The sequence below is a fragment of the Melanerpes formicivorus genome, unplaced genomic scaffold, assembly GCF_026170545.1.
Source record: "Melanerpes formicivorus ecotype bairdi unplaced genomic scaffold, bMelFor1.0.p_v2 SCAF_9, whole genome shotgun sequence".
In the NCBI taxonomy this organism is placed as follows: Eukaryota; Metazoa; Chordata; class Aves; order Piciformes; family Picidae; genus Melanerpes; species Melanerpes formicivorus.
The window spans coordinates 4,624,752-4,644,890 of NW_027142361.1; the positions used below are offsets into that span (position 1 = coordinate 4,624,752).

General features: G+C 47.2%; 1 protein-coding gene and 1 non-coding gene across 6 annotated transcripts in view; both read left to right on the forward strand.

Annotated features, from left to right (window-relative positions):
* The window catches only part of RUNX2 (RUNX family transcription factor 2), a 354,193-nt gene that overhangs the window by 140,020 nt on the left and 194,034 nt on the right, over positions 1-20,139 (forward strand). The gene's annotated exons all lie outside the window — the stretch shown is intronic.
* LOC137443529 (5S ribosomal RNA) lies at positions 11,167-11,285 on the forward strand. Its single transcript, XR_010987911.1, has one exon. It is a non-coding gene; the product is annotated as a 5S ribosomal RNA (ribosomal RNA).

The following is a 20,139-nucleotide window of genomic DNA, read 5'->3' on the forward strand; positions in this document are numbered from 1 at the left end:
GACAGAATCCTGGCAATGGGAAAAAGGCACCTCTTTCCCTTCCTTCCTTCTTCCTCTCTCAAATATCTCCCTCTAAAGGGATTTTTGTTTGGTTTTGTTTTCATTTTGATTCCTGCTAGAAGCCAACCCATGTTGGTTTTTTTCATGGGTGAAAGGGAGCACCAGGGAGGATCCAAGTACCACTGAAACCTAATTAGGAGCCATCGTATTAGATTCCAAAATTAGATAGGAAACTGGGTTTAAGGATTGTTCAAACCCAACCAGTTCCTAGTTTGGTCTGGCCCACCTATGTGGGCCAGACTGGTTTGGAGCTGTTTTGAGGACAGGCTGATTGCCCATGGAGGAAACTGTTCCAGCCACAGTGGAGCTGGAGCACAGCGCCTGGTCCTCAGCTGAGCCAGCTTCTGCTCTCACCAGCCTGTTCTGCAGATGCAGTGGAAGGATGTGTAATTTAAAGCAATTCTGGCTGTTGTTTTCTCAAGTAGACAAAGACAACTGAAGTCAGTAATTCAGGCTGACTTTGTATGCCTCCTTTTTATTTCAGGTATCAGGATTGCATATGAAATTTTTATTTTAAGCCAAGTTCTTTTTACTCTGACTTCCATGTTTTCTGTATCTTCACCTGTTGAAGAGCTTAGAAAAAAATGTCTGATAGGTTTTGCTTTTAACCTTTGTAATGTCACAACATCTTCCAACAAAGGATTTCATAGTGCTTTCCAAACTGGTCTGCTGACCTTTGTCACTTGACTAATGTGAAGCATTAAAATATCCCTGCTATAGACAGCAAGATAGAATTATATGCCCAAAGTCACAAAACAAATCAGCAGCAAGACCCAGAAAGCAATACATCACATATCTCCTTTTAACAGCTTTAGTGGGTAAGTAGGCTTTGTAAACTTCTAAATAACGTGCTGGGGTTTTTTTGCCAATATGCAATTATCCTGTGCAATATCTCCATGATGCATTTATTTTTTACCAGCCTAGTTATCATAGGATCATAGGATGTGAGGGGTTGGAAGGGACCTTCAAAGATCATCAAGTCCAACCCCCCTGCCAGAACAGGACCATAGAATCTAGCACAGAAACACATCCAGATGGGTCTTGAAAGTCTCCAGAGAAGGAGACTCCACAACCTCTCTCCAGTGCTCTGTGACCCTCACGGTGAAGAAGTTCCTCCTCATGTTGAGGTAGAACCTCTTGTGTTGTAGTTTATATCCATCGCCCCTTGTCCTATCACAGGGTGCAACTGAGAATAGTCTGTCCCCTCCCTCTTGACACCCAGCCGTCAGATATTTATAAACATTTATTAAATCCCCTCTCAGTCTTCTCCTCTCCAGACTAAAAAGCCCCAGGGCTCTCACAGAATCACAGAATCACCAAGGTTGGAAGAGACCTCAAAGATCATCAAGTCCAACCTGGACTCTCAGCATCTCCTCATAGGGCACATGCTCCATTCCCTCAATCATCCTGGTGTTGTCTGCTGGTATCCAGGGGAAAAATTCACTGTTGCAGAACATTTTTTTTTCTGTTGTTAAAACTTGTTATCTTGATCTGAAAAGCACAAATTTTCCTGCCAAGAAAAATTATAATTATGGAAAGATTTCATTGTAATAGCCACCATTGTGCTTTCTTTTACGAAGTATTGGTGGGTTTGTGTTTTTTGCATGGAGGCAAAGCAAAACATGAACTACAGTTGTACATTATGAAAGATTTATGAAAAGTAAAGTTATTTTAAAATCCCCTTCTTTCTCCACCACCTCCCCTTTCCCACCATATCTGCCCCTTTTCCATCCCACCTGCCCCTTTTCCACCCCACCTGCCCCATTTTCCCCTCAAATTCCAGAGCACCTGGACTCTGTTGGGCTTTCCTCCTGCCCTAGGTGTGGCCACTTGGCCCTCCCTGCCCACTCCCTTTTTTAATCTCCCCGGGAAAGGCAGAAACCCTATGCTGAGCCCATCTGGGCTGAGGGGTCTTCTTCTCATCATTGGTGAGTCCCCATGGTGCATGGGGGGGTGGGTGGTGGGGCGGCGGCAGCAGGAGACAACGCATAAAGGCCGGGGGGGGTCTGGTGCCTCCTCCAGGTTAGGTAGGAATAGGGTTGATGGCACTTCCGATATCATCTATGGGTGCTGGCTGGGCCTCCTTACTGGGGCTGAGCTCCTCTGTGTGGTATCTTGGCTCATTGAAGGTCTTGCCCCTGGCTCTCAGATGGGTACAAAAATGGTGGTGGTGGAGCAGAAGCTGTTTAGAATTACAGCATCAACCAGGTTGGAAAAGACCTCTGAGATCATTGAGTCCAACCTAGTTAGAAGTTGTCCAAGCTGTCTTTTGAAACAAAGCTAATTCAGAGACTAGTCAGGTTATCCTGACTTAATTGCAAGCTTAGACTTTGGTCGGAGTGTGCATTTCTACAACCTATGGTAAGCAGAAGGCATTGAGTCTGAACTTAATCCTCTGTTACAGAAGTATAGTATCTCACATTTGCCATGAGCTGTGGCCATTCAAGTGACTGTTACTGTGGTTTGTCTGAGATGTGGTAGCTTGGACTTTAGGTTGGGACCATCAATAGTTATTTGAGCTGCTAGTGATACAGCCTAAGTTGCCATACAGCCTAAAGCATGTTTATAATGTGAGCAATTACAGACCAAAGTCTGTTTCTCATTGGTTTCCTGGGAGGATAAAAACCATATTCAGAGTTTGCACTATGGCGAAGAAGCATTTATTTAGAGGTGTTCAAAGTTGGACTGGTTTAAGCTTCAGTTTAGCTGATAAGTGGAGATGCTGTGTGGATGAGCTTATAATGGATTGAAATTTAGTTTACAGTACTTTGCCTTAACTTAGTAAGAAACTCTGGCTCTAAAATGAATGAAAAAATACACAACAGGCTTTATACTGCTTTTGTTAAATGAGATTGATCATCATTTATTGTTGAAGTGGTACAATGCTGACTATATAAAGGGATACAGTGTGTCTAGTCCTGCCATACAACTGTGTTTAGCTATGTGTCCCCTAATGAACTTGAGGGCAGTTTGGTATCTGATTGGATATTGAGTGCCTAAATGTATGAATTGAAACCCTTGTGGCTCTTTGTACTGATCAGCATTTTTGACTCTTACACTCCTGATGTTATGGAAGTCAAAGCCAGGGACGGGGAGGAAGAACTGCCCATTGTAAGTGCAGATCAGGTTCGTGATCACCTGAAGAACCTGAAAGTGTTCAAGTCCATGGGACCCGACAGGATACACCCACGGGTACTGAGAGAACTGGCAGATGAGGTTGCTAAACCCCTCTCTATTATATTTCAAAAGTCATGGCAGTCTGGGGAAGTCCCCACAGACTGGAAAAGGGGAAACATTGCCCCCATCTTCAAAAAGGGTAAGAAGGAGGAACCAGGGAACTACAGGCCAGTCAGTCTCACCTCTGTGCCTGGTAAGATCATGGAGCAGATCCTCCTGGAGTCACTACTTGCTCAAAAGAATAGTGAAGAGGTGATTGGGAGCAGTCAGCATGGCTTTGCCAAGGGCAAATCCTGCCTGACCAACCTGGTGGCCTTCTATGAGCAGGTGACAAAATTAATAGATGAGGGGCGAGCAACGGATGTCATTTACCTGGACCTGAGCAAAGCCTTCGACACTGTCCCGCACCACATCCTGGTCTCCAAACTGGTGACACATGGGTTTGATGGGTGGACCACTAGATGGATAAGGAACTGGCTTGATGGCCGCACCCAAAGAGTGGCTGTCAATGGGTCCATGTCCCAGTGGAGGCCAGTGACAAGCGGAGTCCCTCAGGGATCAGTCCTGGGACCCGTCTTATTCAACATCTTTGTGGGGGACATGGACAGTGGCATTGAGTGCACCCTCAGCAAGTTTGCTGATGACACCAAGCTGTGTGGTGCAGTAGACACGCTGGAGGGAAGGGAGGCCATCCAGAGGGACCTTGACAGGCTGGAGAGGTGGGCACAAGCCAACCTCATGAAGTTCAATAAGAGCAAGTGCAGGGTCCTGCATCTGGGTGGAGGCAATCCCAGGCACAAATACAGGCTGGGCAGTGACTGGCTGGAAAGTAGCCCTGAGGAGAGAGATTTGGGGGTGCTGGTGGACAAAAAGCTCAACATGAGCTCTCAGTGTGCACTTGCAGCCCGCAAAGCCAATCAGAGCCTGGGCTGCATCAGGAGAAGTGTGGCTAGCAGGTCGAGGGAGGTGATCCTCCCCCTCTACTCAGCCCTGGTGAGACCCCACCTGGAGTACTGTGTCCAGTTCTGGAGCCCCTATTACAAGAGGGATGTGGAGGTGCTGGAACGTGTCCAGAGAAGGGCCACAAGGATGATCAGAGGGCTGGAGCACCTCTCCTATGAGGACAGACTGAAGGAGTTGGGACTGTTCAGTCTGGAGAAGAGAAGGCTCTGAGGTGACCTAATTGTGGCCTTCCAGTATCTGAAGGGGGCCTACAGGAAGGCTGGGGAAGGATTTCTCAAGATCTCAGGTAGTGATTGGACTAGGGGGAATGGAATGAAGCTGGAGGTGGGGAGATTCAGGCTGGATGTGAGGAGGAGGTTCTTCACCATGAGAGTGGTGAGACCCTGGAATGTGTTGTCCAGGGAGGTGGTCGAGGCCCTGTCCCTGGGGGTGTTTAAGAGCAGGCTGGATGAGGCTCTGGCCAGCCTGATCTAGTGTGGGGTGTCCCTGCCCAATGCAGGGGGGTTGGAACTAGATGATCCTTGTGGTCCCTTCCAACCCTGAATGAAACTATGAAACTTAAGAGCAGAAGCTCTGGTGCCATCAGCCCAGCAGCTGCATGCAAAGATTTCCGCTGTGTCCCCCATGGCTTGTGGTCACTTGGGGCAGGCTATATTGCATGATAGTGAGTCCTGCTCTGTGGCTTGTCAAAAGCCACATCTTCACTCCTGTGACGCTGAGTGTTGTGGCATTCAAGACCTGCTCTCTCTCTGACCCATGAGATGGGCACAGCAGTTTGGCTTTGTATTTACCTGTCTGGCTCTCCATACCTTGAGACCCCCAAAATTCCTTTGACCAGTGACTTGAGTCACACTTTGTTTGGCAATTTTATCATGACCTGATATTACTGCTCTTGATGCTACTTGGGTAAATGTGTTCCCAGTGTAAGGGAAAATACTCTGGCCAGCATGGGGTGAGTTATTTTCCACTCTTTTTAATCCAACAGTATTGATTCACCTGCTGCTAAAATCCTTAACAGATGATGAAAATGCCTCCCAAGTATCTCCTCTCTTTCCCTGAGTATTCAGAATATCTCTGTGGGCTGAGCACCCTTGTCCTCTTTAGAGCAGCTGCTCTGTGGGCTCCCGTGCAGCTCCCACTCTGTACATATGCAGCCACTTTGCATTGCTCACTCCTAGGATGAGGTGTCTGTTTACCTGCTGGGGAGGCAGGGCTTTATGCTGGAGAGGAGAGGAAAAAACCCGCCATCATGGCCCTGGATGTGGTCTGTGACTGAGTCTAAAAGCCTCCATTGAAGGGAAAAGCTATTTTAAAGGGGAAAATGTGTTTTGAATTGTTTGGCGGAGGGAGTTTTATGGATGTCTGGGGGGTGAGGAGGTCCCTTCCTCAATTTATGATATTGTTCAAGAAAAATAATTTGGACTGCTGAGGTTTGTAGATATGTAACAATTTGTAGGGTTTTATTTTTCTCTGGGAAAAAATAAAATGCAAAAGGCATTTTTGAGAACAAGGCCTGGGTAACCAAAATATGTTTGTTTTTGTTTAAATCACTCAGCAGAGAAATAGTTTTTTGTCTATTAAGAGAAGTTTAAATCAAAGGCAAATTCTACATATTCTAAAATATACAGACAACTCTTTGAAAGCAAAGCCAAGCAAAACTTTAAAAGAGACCTTCTCCTTGACACAGAAGTTTTCAGTTAGTTTACTGTGCTGAGGCTTGAGTGGAAAGAAACAGCATGAGAAACAAATCACAAGTCCTCATTTTGGAGGTGAAAGTCAGAGAGCATTGTATTAATAGCACGGGAGACCTTTCCATAGAGCTTCTCATCTGGGGCTTTTCCAGCAGCATCAAGGAAAAGCCTTTACCATTTGTGGGGATTTTTGTGTTTGAATTTGGATGTGGAAGATTTCAGAAAGCTGCAAAGTGAGGGAGTGGAGGGCCTGATTCTGTCATGTTGGGTGGTCCCTCCTACCACAAATAACCCTACTGGAAACAGAGGGAATATTTGTGGAGTCATTTGTTTGTCAGGAAAAGTAGGCTTTGTAGGATACGGCCCCAATTAGCATTCAAAGTCCTGGTTATTTTCTTGTGATAAAAACACTGTCACAGAGATGCACGTGGCATCTCTTTGGTTCCTGTTTGAACTCTTGCCACTTGTTCTGTGCTTCTTTTGGCTTCCTCAGCCATGAAAAAATTATTCCAACAGTGTGCTAGTTTGGTTGAGCTGGCTGCTTCCCACTTGCCCAGCACTGACGTGGCCTCTGGCCCTTTGCCATGCCATTTGGGATAAGCAGGGCTTGGGCTCCGTGCTCCCTGGCTCCTGCTCAATGGTACCTGTCAGTGAGGGCACCTTTGACTCCTGACTGCTGGAGCACACTAGGGAAATGGTATCGGCATATATATAGCCTGACATCTCTGCCTAAAATTCATGCCCACTATAAATTCTGCCTTAACATGACCCAGCTACAGTCAACTTCATCCAGAGGATGTCCCTCTGTGGTGGGGTGGAAGGGTAAGGCCAAGAAGCCTCCTCCCTTCCCCCTTGTAAGGTAAAGGGAAAGAAAAATTGAAGGGAAAGGGAAAAAAAAAACCCACAAGCTGAATTAGCAAGGCAGTGGAGCTATATTTACAAAGCAGTGTAGGATTTGCAGGGGAGTATTTACAAATTTACAATATTTACAATATATACAAAGATATACAATGGAGTAACACAGAAATGAGAGTAACCCCCCTCGGCAGAGGGGGTTCCCCACCTCTGCTCTCCCCTCTCTCCCCCCCTTTCCCCAGAGTGGGATAGAAAGAGAGAAAAAAAAAATGTTAGAAGCAGTTCGTGTTAATTGGAAGGGAGTTAATACCGGCCTTTATCTGGTCTTCAAGGCCGAGGCCTTGGCAGAAAGCCGAGCAGAGAGAGAGCTGCTGCACCGTGGAGAGGCGGAAGCAAGACTGAAGATAAAGTGCTGGAAAAACCCAGTATACCCTCCTGCTGTCCCAGTTCAGAAGGTGCTTCCTCCCACTTCACCAATGAAATAGTTTAGATTATTCTTTCCGTTTACCAACTTCCGTCCACCATATTCCCTTTCTTAAGGGGGCAACGTCAACCGGCCACACCCTCTCAGGAGATTCTTTTACAAAATAGTTTATCACCAAGGTGAAGTTTTTAGAAATGCTCTTGATTGCCCAACTGGGTTATTGGAGAGTGGGTGCCCTTCCTGACCCATGTGCACTGGCACAGGCAGGATGATGGCTATGGTGGACTGTTGTGAGCTCAGAATGCTGATGGATGCCAGGAGGACTTTTGATGGCAGTGCCATTATTTGAGGGGTGGAGAAACACTCTCCTTAGCAGTATTTTCTTGTAGCTCTCTGTTTTGGCAGACAAGTCATTGGTGTCTTTTATTAATTTCCTTTTTTCCCCCCCCCTTCAACTGAAATAAGGATCCCTGAAAGGGTAGATAGGTCCTTCTTTTACACTCGCTCTCTTCTTCCCCCCCCCCCCCCTTTTTTTTTTTGGCTAATCTGAGGCACAGTGCCACATCTGAAGCCACTTGGCTTATTATGGATTTCATGGAAACTGATTCCCTGAAAGTGTTTCCATATGTGTGTTCCCAATATATCCTATCCTTTTCTAAATGGGAGTACAAACTTGCACATGAGCTGGAAATGGCTTCAGGATGTGATAGAGAAGTCATATGACTGGAGTGGCACTGTGTGTGGCCCTCTCTGAAAGACACGGTGTCCTGTGTGCTGGCTCCCATCCTACACTAGATCCAGTTTCAAAGAATATCTTCCTTCCTGGCTTATTAAAAACTCTTAATCAAGAACCAGCAAGGAATCATCTGTCCTCAGGAGGGATGCGTAATAGTTGAATGAGATTTGAAAGGAAGATTTAGATGGGGAGGGAGAAGAGCAGGGCTTAAAGGGTGAAATTAAAGAGCAATGCCAAGGTCTTCCTTCCTCTCTTTGCCCCTGCAAAACATAGTTTCTTTGTGTCTGCCTGGGGATCAGATGGTATTTCTGAGCTGCTAGCATGCAGTGGAAAAGTACAATTCATGACAGCATTGGAAACAAATATTTATGCTGGATAGTTAAGGCACATTTTCTGAAAAAAAAAAATTATCAGGTAGACTGCCCCAATGTATACTTCATCTTCCCATTCAACTGGATTTATGCAGGATTCTTGTACTGATGCTTGCCACCTCTGTACATGCGTTGCAGCTCTTAGCGTTCTCACCCCTGTGCTGTATACAATGCCACTGAGGTTGCTATCCAAGAAAAGCTTCAAATGATCTTTCTGATGCATTTCTGCTGGGGCTCTTGAAAAACAGCAGTGGTTGGAATTCAGACAGGAAAAATGGGGGAAAACCAAACCAAGAGCAATACAAGCCTCTGTGTGTGTTTGTGCCTTGCAGCGCTTCAGGGCTGATGGACTTCTTACCAGGAATCTTTTACTTACTTTTTGCTTCCAGTGCAGCATGTAGATGGCCTGAGACTTTCAACATGCAGGGGGATTTTGATGTGATACCAATTCCCTTCCACCTGAATCACTTGTGACAGTTCCAGAGTGAAGTCACTGGGATGATATAGCAAAGATTGAGAAGTTCAGATGCTCCCCATCACACCAAGTCAAGGGGCATCCAGAGGTGGCATTTCAAAACCCACAATCCAGGAACCTTTTTCTGTAATGTGACCATTTGTCCCCCTTCCTGTGGTTCTCATTAGAAAGGTTTTGGAGTCCTGTATAAGTGGAGTTTCATGAGGCAATATCTATAAATGACAGTGACTGTAGCTTTCACAGCTCTATTTCTGCTCCTAACAGTCCACATACAAGGAATTCCACGTTGCTTTTTTCTACAGGAATGTGGAGGAATTCCTACCTGTTGATCTTCCTATACAGACCCAGAGAGATCCCATCCCCACCTGAGGGTGCACCCAAAACCCCCAGGGCTCCTCCTTCCCCCCCTGCTAGGCTAGTCTCAGCTGGCCAGATCTGAGACTGCCCATCCCCCCGTAGCCTTGGGCCTAATCAGGCCCATGGCCGGGAGATCTCTCCCCCAGTTACCGGGTGGCGGAGAGGAAGGAAAAAGCAAGTGCCAGACCCCACTGTAAAACTTATAGTGGTGCAAGGGATCATGGTAGGAAATAACCTAACTTCCTGTGTCCACCCACTGGGCTGGACTTCTGGACACAGGTAACACCCCTGTAGCAGAGGACACCCAGCCCAAACTACGACAGAAACAGAAATCCAAATGACAAATAATCACTCCTCCATCCAAACACCTTGCAAAGAATCCTTAGGATGGAAAAACGAAGTGCTCAGAAATTGGGAAATCTCAGTACTAATGTTGCCTGTGCAACTTTAAATCAGCCTCATTCTGCTTATGTGTTATACTACAGATTATAATTACAGGATCACATGATACTTTTCCCAAGGGATTCTTGTCTCATTTGATGCACAGGATGGACAGTGTTAAATTAACGAGCAGCTCTTCAATGTTTTCTTCTTGTTCTTTGCATTTCCTCAGGCCTTGCTTATACCAGAGCGCTAAATTCTCCAGAGAAGGGGGAGTTTCTTGATGGGCTTCACTCTTGAAATTTCTGCTGTAGTATTTGGATACAGTTCATTGCAGTGCAATATTCCCAAGAAAGAATGCACAATTTTAAGAGTACTGAGACTAACTTGGAGGCCTCCTGTAATCCTGTGCACCTTCTGTGCCTTGGCTACTGTCATAGGGTTGGAAGGGTAAGGCCAAAAAGCCTTCTCCCTCCCCCCTGTAAAATACAGGGAAAGAAAGTTGAAAAGGGGAAAAAAAAACTCACAGCTGAATTAGCAAAGCAATGGGTGCTGTATATTTACAAAGCAATATGGGATATGCAAGGGAATTTACAGAATTTACAGTATTTACAATATATACAGAAATATACAACAAAGTAGCACAGAAATGAGAGTTCCCCCCTCTGCTCCCCCTTCTCTCCCCCTTTCCCCAGAGAGGGTTAGAAAGAGAGAAAAGAGAGAAAGGTTAGAAGCAGTTATGTGTTAATTGGAAAGCAGTTACTACAGGCCTTGTAGCTTATCAGTTTCAAGGTCAAGCCTTGGCCGAAAGCCCAGAACGCTGTGAGCTGCAAAGCCACCGAAGGAGGGAAGACAGACTGACCAGAAAAGTGCAGGAATGGCCGAGATACTTTGCTGCACTCCCAGTTCAGAAGGTGCTTCCTCCCAATCTACCAATGAAATGAGTTTACATCCGTCTTTTCATTTACAAACATCTTACCACCATATTCCCTTTCTTAAGGGGACAGCCTCAACCGGTCACAGTCCACCCCATCTAAACAATTTCATTGGCTGTTCACACTGTCCATCTCATCCAAGACAACATTTACAGTTCATGAGTAAAGTTCATAGTCCATACCGGCTATGCTCACATATGGATGATTCAAAAGTCCAAGAAAATCAGAAAATGAGAAAAATGGAAAACAGTTTGTCTCTTTGCCGACGAAGCGAAGAAAAGGGAAACAGGGATTCTCAGGGTCTCTTAGTTGACTCAGGGTTCGTGCACCGTAGATTCCTCGTTGACTCTTCCTTTGGACGCAATGCAGCTGTACAACAGTTTGAAATTAACCTCTTTCAGCTAAAGTTAAATTTCTTTGTGGAATACACTGAATTTCACCATTCTCTTGCATTACCCAATAAGTGTGACCCGGACCTTCAGCTGAAACCACCCCTCGAACAGGTTTAGCCTCTCCTGAGGGTGAAAATACCCACACAGTTTTACCTAACAGATTGTTTTCCCTAACAACAGGCACTCTATCACCTTCTACTTTCCATAGCAGATCTGAATGTGCAGGTCCAGCTCGGTTCACTGAACCTCTACTATTTACCAGCCAGGTTGCTTGTGCTAAATGTTTTTCCCAGTTTTTCAAAGATCCACCCCCCATGGCTTTAAGAGTGGTCTTCAACAAACCAATGTGGCCTACGGCCATACCACCCTGAGAATGCCCGATCTCATCTGATCTCAGAAGCTAAGCAGGGTCGGGCCCGGTTAGTACTTGGATGGGAGACCGCCTGGGAATACCGGGTGCTGTATATTTTTTTTTTTTTGAGAACCCAGCGCGTGGCTGAAGAGAGAGGAGGCAGCTTGAGGAGCGCAGCTCACCTTCTCACCTTCTCACTGACAGGGGGGAAAAACAAACAAACAAAAAAACCCACCAAACCCTGTGTGGTGAGCGTGGTTACTGCAAGATGGTCACCACTAGAGCAAAGGCTAGCAGAAGGACAGTGGGCACCCAAACAGAGACCACACACAAGCATGCAGATGTTCAGGTAGGTGGCTGCACTGAGTGCTGGAGCCTGGCACTCGATATGGAGGCTGGAGGGAGCAGCTCCTGTTTCAGGTGTGAGCAGGTCAGTGATCTGATGAGCATGGTGGTCAAACTAAAAGAAGAGGTGGAAAGGCTAAGAGCTAGAAGAGATGGCGAGCAGAAAATTGACGATTCCCATAATGTAATCTCTTCTAAACCAGAACAGGGGGTAACACTTAGGGGAACAGGGAGTTTGATACCTTCCCAGAAGCAAGATTCTCAACCTCCCTGCAGTAACCCACATGAGCAGGGCCAATGGGAACAGGTCTCTGCCTGACAGAAGAAATGCAAACGAAGGAAGTCTGCTCCTGTGAGCAGCACGCTGCCTCCAGTGCAGTTTCAGAACAGGTATGAGGCTCTGCAGGAGGAACAGGTCATTGGTAAGGTCGAGGACCCAAGAAGGTCAGAAGCTGCACCAATGACAGGTTGCCTCAGGCCAGCCATCAAAACTTACCCAGAAAAGAAACCTCGTAGGGTCATCATCATAGGAGACTCCCTACTGAGGGGAACAGAGGGCCCAATATGCAGACCAGACCAATTTCATAGAGCGGTCAGCTGCCTCCCTGGTGCCCAAGTAAAAGATGTTGTAGATAGAATTCCCAACCTCATGAGTCCTTCAGACTACTACCCACTGCTGGTCTTTCAGGTGGGCAGTGACGATGTAACAATGAGAGGCTCACAATCTATTAAAAAAGACTTCAGAACCTTAGGGCAAATGCTAAAGGGATCAGGGGCTCAAGTCGTGTTCTCTGCTATCCCTCTAACGTCAGCAATGGATGAGGACACACTGAGGAAGGGCCAACAGATCAATTCATGGCTTAGGGGCTGGTGCCATCGACAGGGCTTTGGGTTCCACAATCATGGATTGGTTTTCAAGGCACCTGAGCTGAAAACAACTCATGGGACACTTGTTCCAGAGGGGGATAAGAATCCTGGGGCAGGAATTGGCAGGGCTCATTGATAGGGCTTTAAACTAGATTTGAAGGGGGAAGAGGTTAATAGTCTCCTGCTGGCTGGTGACAAACAGAGGGGCAGCTCACCAGCAGTAGAGAGAAGGAGAGCTGGTAAGGGCTCTCAGCTTGCTGCCCTGAGGCAAGCCACGAATGATCCACCAGGACATTCTGTGGAAACCGAGGGGATTTGGCACAAGAGGAGGACAGGGCCAGCCCAGCTGAAGTGCTTCTATGCGAATGCGCGCAGCTTGGGCAACAAACAGGATGAGTTAAGGGCCACTGTGCTGCTGGGATGCCACGACATAGTGGCTGTTACTGAAACTTGGTGGGATGAATCCCATTACTGGGATGTAGGGATAGATGGGTATAAACTCTTTAGGAAGGATAGGCAGGGAAGGAGAGGAGGAGGTGTTGCCCTCTATGTCAATAGCCAGTTGGAATCACTGGAGCTCCAACTGGGGAGGGATGATGAGCTAGTTGAGAGTGTATGGGTTAAAATTAAAGGCAGGACGGGGAAGGAGATATTACTGTGGGGGTCGCCTACAGGCCACCTGACCAGCAGATCCAAGCAGATGAGGCCCTCCATAGGCAAATAGAAGCGGCTTCCAGGTCACAAGCCCTGGTCCTCATGGGTGATTTCAACCACCTGGACATCTGCTGGAGGGACAACACAGCAAGGCACCAGCAATCCAGGATGTTCCTGGACTGCATAGAAGACAACTTCCTCCTCCAAATGGTAGAGGAACCAACAAGAAATGGTGCTATGCTGGACCTTGTTCTCACCAACAGGGAAGGGCTGGTAAGCAATGTGAGGCTCAGAGACGGCCTCAGCTGCAGTGACCATGAAGCAGTTGAATTTAATATCCTCAGGGCAATCAGGAGGAAGTATTCCAAGCTCACGACCCTAGGCTTTAGGCGTGCAGATTTTGATGGCTTCAGGGATCTGCTAGCCAAAGTGTCATGGGACAAAGCCCTGGAGGGAAGAGGGACCCAGGACAGCTGGTCAGTATTCAAGGACCACCTCCTCTGTGTCCAGGAGCTCTGTATACCAACAAAGAGAAAAGCAGGTAAGAATGCTAGGAGGCCTGCCTGGATGGGCAAGGAGCTACTAGACACACTATTACTTAAAAGGAAACTCTACAGGAAGTGGAGAGAAGGACAGGTAGAACAGGGGGAATAGAAGGAAGCTGCCCGAGCAGCAAGAGTCCTGGTTAGGAAAGCCAAAGCAGAGTTTGAATTGAATCTAGCCAGGGAGATTAAAGGGAACACTAAGAACTTCTACAGGTATATTAATGGGAAGAAGAAGACTAGGGAAGGTGTGGGCCCCCTCAGAAAGGAAAATGGTGACATGGTCACAAGTGATGAGGAAAAGGCTGAGGTACTTAATAACTTCTTTACCTCAGTCTTCACTGCAAGGGCCTCTAGCCACACTCCTGATGTTATGGAAGTCAAAGCCAGGGACGGGGAGGAAGAACTGCCCACTGTAAGTGCAGATCAGGTTCGTGATCACCTGAAGACCCTGAAAGTGTTCAAGTCTGACAGGATACACCCACAGGTACTGAGAGAACTGGCAGATGAGGTTGCTAAACCCCTCTATTATATTTCAAAAGTCCTGGCAGTCTGGTGAAGTCCCCACAGACTGGAAAAGGGGAAACATTGCCCCCATCTTCAAAAAGGGCAAGAAGGAGGAACCAGGGAACTACAGGCCAGTCAGTCTCACCTCTGTGTCTGGAAAGATCATGGAGCAGATCCTCCTGGAGTCACTACTCGCTCAAAAGAATAGTGAAGAGGTGATTGGGAGCAGTCAGCATGGCTTTGCCAAGGGCAAATCCTGCCTGACCAACCTGGTGGCCTTCTATGAGCAGGTGACAAAATTAATAGATGAGGGGCGAGCAACGGATGTCATTTACCTGGACCTGAGCAAAGCCTTCGACACTGTCCTGCACCACATCCTGGTCTCCAAACTGGTGACACATGGGTTTGATGGGTGGACCACTAGATGGATAAGGAACTGGCTTGATGGCCGCACCCAAAGAGTGGCTGTCCATGGCTCCATGTCCCAGTGGAGGCCAGTGACAAGCGGAGTCCCTCAGGGATCAGTCCTGGGACCTGTCTTATTCAACATCTTTGTGGGGGACATGGACAGTGGCAATGAGTGCACCCTCAGCAAGTTTGCTGATGACACCAAGCTGTGTGGTGCAGCAGACGCGCTGGAGGGAAGGGAGGCCATCCAGAGGGACCTTGACAGGCTGGAGAGGTGGGCACAAGCCAACCTCATGAAGTTCAATAAGAGCAAGTGCAGGGTCCTGCATCTGGGTCGAGGCAATCCCAGGCACAAATACAGGCTGGGCAGTGACTGGCTGGAAAGTAGCCCTGAGAAAAGAGACTTGGGGGTGCTGGTGGACAAAAAGCTCAACATGAGCTCTCAATGTGCACTTGCAGCCTGCAAAGCCAATCGGATCCTGGGCTGCATCAGGAGAAGTGTGGCTAGCAGGTCGAGGGAGGTGATCCTCCCCCTCAGCCCTGGTGAGACCCCACCTGGTGTACTGTGTCCAGTTCTGGAGCCCCTATTACAAGAGGGATGTGGAGGTGCTGGAACGTGTCCAGAGAAGGGCCACAAGGATGATGAGAGGGCTGGAGCACCTCTCCTATGAGGACAGACTGAAGGAGTTGGGGCTGTTCAGTCTGGAGAAGAGAAGGCTCTGAGGTGACCTAATTGTGGCCTTCCAGTATCTGAAGGGGGCCTACAGGAAGGCTGGGGAAGGACTTCTCAAGATCTCAGGCAGTGATAGGACTAGGGGGAATGGAATGAAGCTGGAGGTGGGGAGATTCAGGCTAGATGTGAGGAGGAGGTTCTTCACCATGAGCGTGGTGAAACCCTGGAATGTGTTGTCCAGGGAGGTGGTCGAGGCCCCGTCCCTGGGGGTGTTTAAGAGCAGGCTGGATGAGGCTCTGGCCAGCCTGATCTAGTGTGGGGTGTCCCTGCCCAATGCAGGGGGGTTGGAACTAGATGATCCTTGTGGTCCCTTCCAACCCTGAATGAAACTATGAAACTATCAATCTTCCCTGAAGCTGGTGCATAGTAGGGAATATGGAATATCCACTCAATACCGTGCTCTTTGGCCCAGTTCTTGACAAGGTTGTTCTGGAAATGAGTTCTGTTGTCTGACTCAATCCTCTCTGGAGTTCCGTGTCTCCACAGGATCTGTTCCTCCAGACCGAGAATGGTGTTGCATGCAGTTGCGTGTGGAACTGCATAAGTTTCCAACCATGCAGTGTTTGCCTCCACCATAGTAAGCACGTATTGCTTACCAGAACGAGAACGTGGTAGAGTGATGTAGTCAATCTGCCAAGCTTCACCCTACTTGTACTTGGACCATCTGTCACCATACCACAAGGGCGTAAGTCGTTTTGCCTGCTTAATAGCAGCACAAATGTCACAGTCATGGATGACTTGTGTGATAGCATCCATGGAAATGTCTATGGATCTGTCACGAGCCCATTGGTATGTTGCATCTCTGCCTTGATGTCCTGACAAATCGTGAGCCCACCGAGCTAAGAATATCTCACCTCGGTGTTTCCAGTCGAGATCAAGATTAGAGTCCATGTCTGCTTGAGAAACTCTTGCAGCTAGATCTGCCTGATGGTTGTGGTGTTGTTCCTCAGTAGCTTTGCTCTTAGGAATGTGAGCATCGATGTGTCTCACTTTCACTGGAATTCTCTTGACTCGATCAGCAATGTCCTGCCACAGGTCGGCTGCCCAAATGGGTTTTCCTTTCCTCTGCCAACCACTCTTCTTCCAGTTCTTTAGCCAACCCCACAGGGCATTGCCTACCATCCATGAGTCGGTGTAGAGATAAAGCTTTGGCCATCTCTCACGTTCAGCCACGTCGAGAGCTAGCTGGACAGTTTTACCTCTGCGAACTGACTGGATTCTCCTTCTCCATCCTTCGCCTCTGCAACTCGGCGTGTTGGACTCCACACTGCAGACTTCCACCTTCGCCTGTTTCCAACAAGACGACAGGAACCGTCTGTGAACAGAGCATATTTCTTTTCATCATCAGAAAGGCCATTGTAAGGGGGAGCTTCTTCATCACGAGTTACTTTCTCCTCTGGAGGTTTAGCACAGTTGATGCCTTCAGGCCAACTTGAGATCACCTCCACTAGACCAGGTCTTTCAAGATTTCCCATTCGAGCTCTCTGTGTGATCAGAGCCATCCACTTAGGCCAGGTTGAGTCTGTGGCATGATGTGGTGTGGAGCCTTTGCCTTTGAACATCCAATTCAAAACTGGTAGTCTGGGAGCTAAGAGAAGTTGTGATTCAGTTCCAATCACTTCAGAAGATGCTTTTACTCCTTCATAGGCAGCTAAAATTTCTTTCTCTGTTGGAGTATAATTAGCCTCTGAACCTCTGTAACCTTGACTCCAGAAACGAAGAGGTCGTCCACATGTCTCACCTGGAGCTTTTTGCCATAAGCACCAGGTTGGACCATTGTCACTTGCAGCCGTGTACAAAATGTTCTTAATGCCTGGACCATCTCGGACAGGTCCCGGACCCATTGTTTGAACTACGTCTTGCTTCATTTGGTGAAAGGCTGCTTGTTGTTCAGGTCCCCAGTGGAAATGGTTTCTTTCGAGTCACATCATACAGAGGTTTCACAATCTGACTGTATCCAGGAATGTGCAGTCTCCAAAATCCCACTATCCCCAAGAAACGTAGGGTCTCTTGCTTGTTTGTGGGACTTGCCATGGTAGAGACTCTATTTACCACATCCACTGGAATGTGTCGACGTCCATCCTGCCACCGCACTCCCAGAAACTGAATCTCTGTGGTAGGTCCTTTCACTTTGTCTCACTTGATGGGAAAACCTGCATTCAGAAGAATGTCAATGATTTTGTTACCTTTCTTGAAGACTTCCTCAGCAGTTTTGCCCCAGACGATGATATCATCGATGAACTGGATGTGTTCTGGAGCACCGCCTTTCTCCAGAGCATCGTGGATCACTGCATGACAGATGCTTGAGCTGTGGATCCAGCCCATTGGCAGCCTGTTGAAAGTGTACTGGATTCCTCTCCAGGTGAAAGCAAACTGAGGCCTGCATTCCTCTGCTATGGGAATAGAGAAAAATGCATTAGCAATGTCTATGGTAGCATACCATTTGGCCTCTTTGGATTCCAGCTCATACTGTAGCTCCATCATGTCTGGTACTGCTGCACTTATAGGTGGAGTTACTTCATTAGGGCTCGGTAGTCTACTGTCAGACGCCAGTCTCCATTCTGCTTCTGCACAGGCCACACTGGACTGTTGAAAGGTGAATGAGTGTTGCTGACGACTTTCTGACTTTCCAACTGACAAATCAGATTCTGAATGGGCAACAAAGAGTCACGGTTGGTTCTGTATTGTCTGTGATGCGCACAGTCTGAGAAGCAACCGGCAATTTAATGTCCTGTATTGTAGGACAACGGCGATTGGAATCAATATGGCTGACCAATGTGATCGAGTATTGTTCCTTTATTGTTCCAGTGTTGCAGGCCTAATGTGCAGGCCTATGGAGCAGGCCTGTAGTGCAAGTATAGCACGGTAAAGTGTAGAAGAAACAGGAGACAGGAAAGGCTGAGGAACTGTAGGCAACTGCTACAACTTATATAAGCTCGGAGTGCTCTGTTCCATAGCTCCATTGGTTCCCTATGAGTGACCACACATTGCACTATTACAGATTATTGGTCCAACTACTAATGACACAACGAGGTTGTTGATGCAGGTGCATGTCCTGTTGTCCCAAGATAATTGTCCATGTTTATAGCTACCAGTGTCTTGTTTTAGTTACATGCTGCAGGCACAGCACTGTTTTGCTCCACTGCTAGCTGATTCTGCATTTATGGCCTGCCACCATGTCAGTCTCTAGGCCTGCACTGCCAGATTGCTCACACTGCTCGTCGCTGGCATTGCCACCCTGTATCTTATGTTGTCCCACAACTGCAGATTCTTTAGGAAGCTCAGGTCTGGCAGAGAGCTTCCATTTTTGTCCATCAGTCTGTACAGAAGCTACTCCAAAAGCCCATTTGTAACCTCTAGGGTCTTTGAAATGCCCTTCTCTCAGAAACTCAATTCCCAGAATACAAGGTGTGTCAGGTCCGGTCACAACTGTATGCTTCCTCGATTGTTTACCAGTTAAACTTATATTAACCTCCACCTTAATTGACTCCTGAGATCCACCTGTGACTCCCTGAATAGTTACAGACTCTCATCCCTGATAATTTGATGGCATTATGGTGCACTGAGCTCCTGTGTCAACCAAGGCCCTGTACTTCCGAAATTGTGAAGTGCCAGGCCACTGGATGTACACATCCCAATAGATTCTATTATCTCTGTTATCCCTCTCCTCCCCCTGGCGGGAGGCAGGGCACCCCTACTTATGGGGAACATGCCCACATGTGCATTGAGCGCAGTGTGCAGTGTTATAACTTTGCATGTTATAACTGGAGCCACTGTTGGAGCTACTAGAGTTGTTCTGGGGAACTGTGGAAGTAACAGCTACCCTTCTGGTATTGCTTTCTCGGGTTCTGCCACTTTGCAGTTCCCTCAGACTCCTGAAAAGATTGGAAGTTGGTTGGCCATCCCAGCGGTTCATGTTCTCACCAAACTGATCACGCAGAGTTATCCAAATAGTTCTACATGACTGCCTTGGTCTGTTTTGGTTTGATCTGTTTTGGAATGACCTCCTTGAAGGACGTGTATTCCTCCAGGTGGATGCAAGTTGCATCTGTGAGGAAGAATTGATATTATCCCTTTGTGCCAATTGGGATATGGAATTTCTAAATTCATCCTTTAACTCTTATGCAATTCTGTATATCACTAGACATAGTTTTAATGGCCAAAACCAAAGAAACACGTGTCCTGCTATCCTCCAATTGTCTCATTTGATCACTGAATTGGCCAACCGTAGGAGAAGCTCCACCATTATTTCTTGACGCAATTCTGCTTGCCAGAATGTTTGCATAATTAGAAGGAGCAAGTTTGATGATCTTTTTAGCAAGAACTATACCCACAGGAATGTCATCAGGATTCAGAGTTTCATGGTCACCATAGAGTATCTCTCTAACAGCAAATTCTCTCAAGCGCTTAATTCCCTCATCTATGGTAGTCCAGGGTTTAGGATTCCATGGAAGATCGTCTCGGGAAGGGTATCTCAGGGCAACTGCCATTAAAAGGCGTATCCACAGATTAACCTTACCGAGAACCCTGCCTAGATGTCCATCTATTCCATTATCCCTTGAGAGAGTTCCTAACTGAGATGCTGACTTGTCTCCAACTGTTAGAGCTGGAGCACCTCTATCATAACACCTACTAAGCCATGCTAGAACTGGCTCCTTACCTGCCCTGGTGTAGTCTTTACGGACATTTCTTATCTCTCCGCGGGGTGACAAACACTCAGTTATGTCATCTTGTAGCTCCTCCCCCTCAACTGGTTTCCCTAATAATCCTGCTGTCATTTTCTCAAGGATCTCTTTAAGCTGACAACCACCTTTGCCAGATGCTTTCCTAGCTTCATCTCTATCCTGCTTTGCTCTCACTAGGGTAGCTAGATCTTTAAAACAAATCTTCTCTTCTTCCTCAGCAGGATTTCTT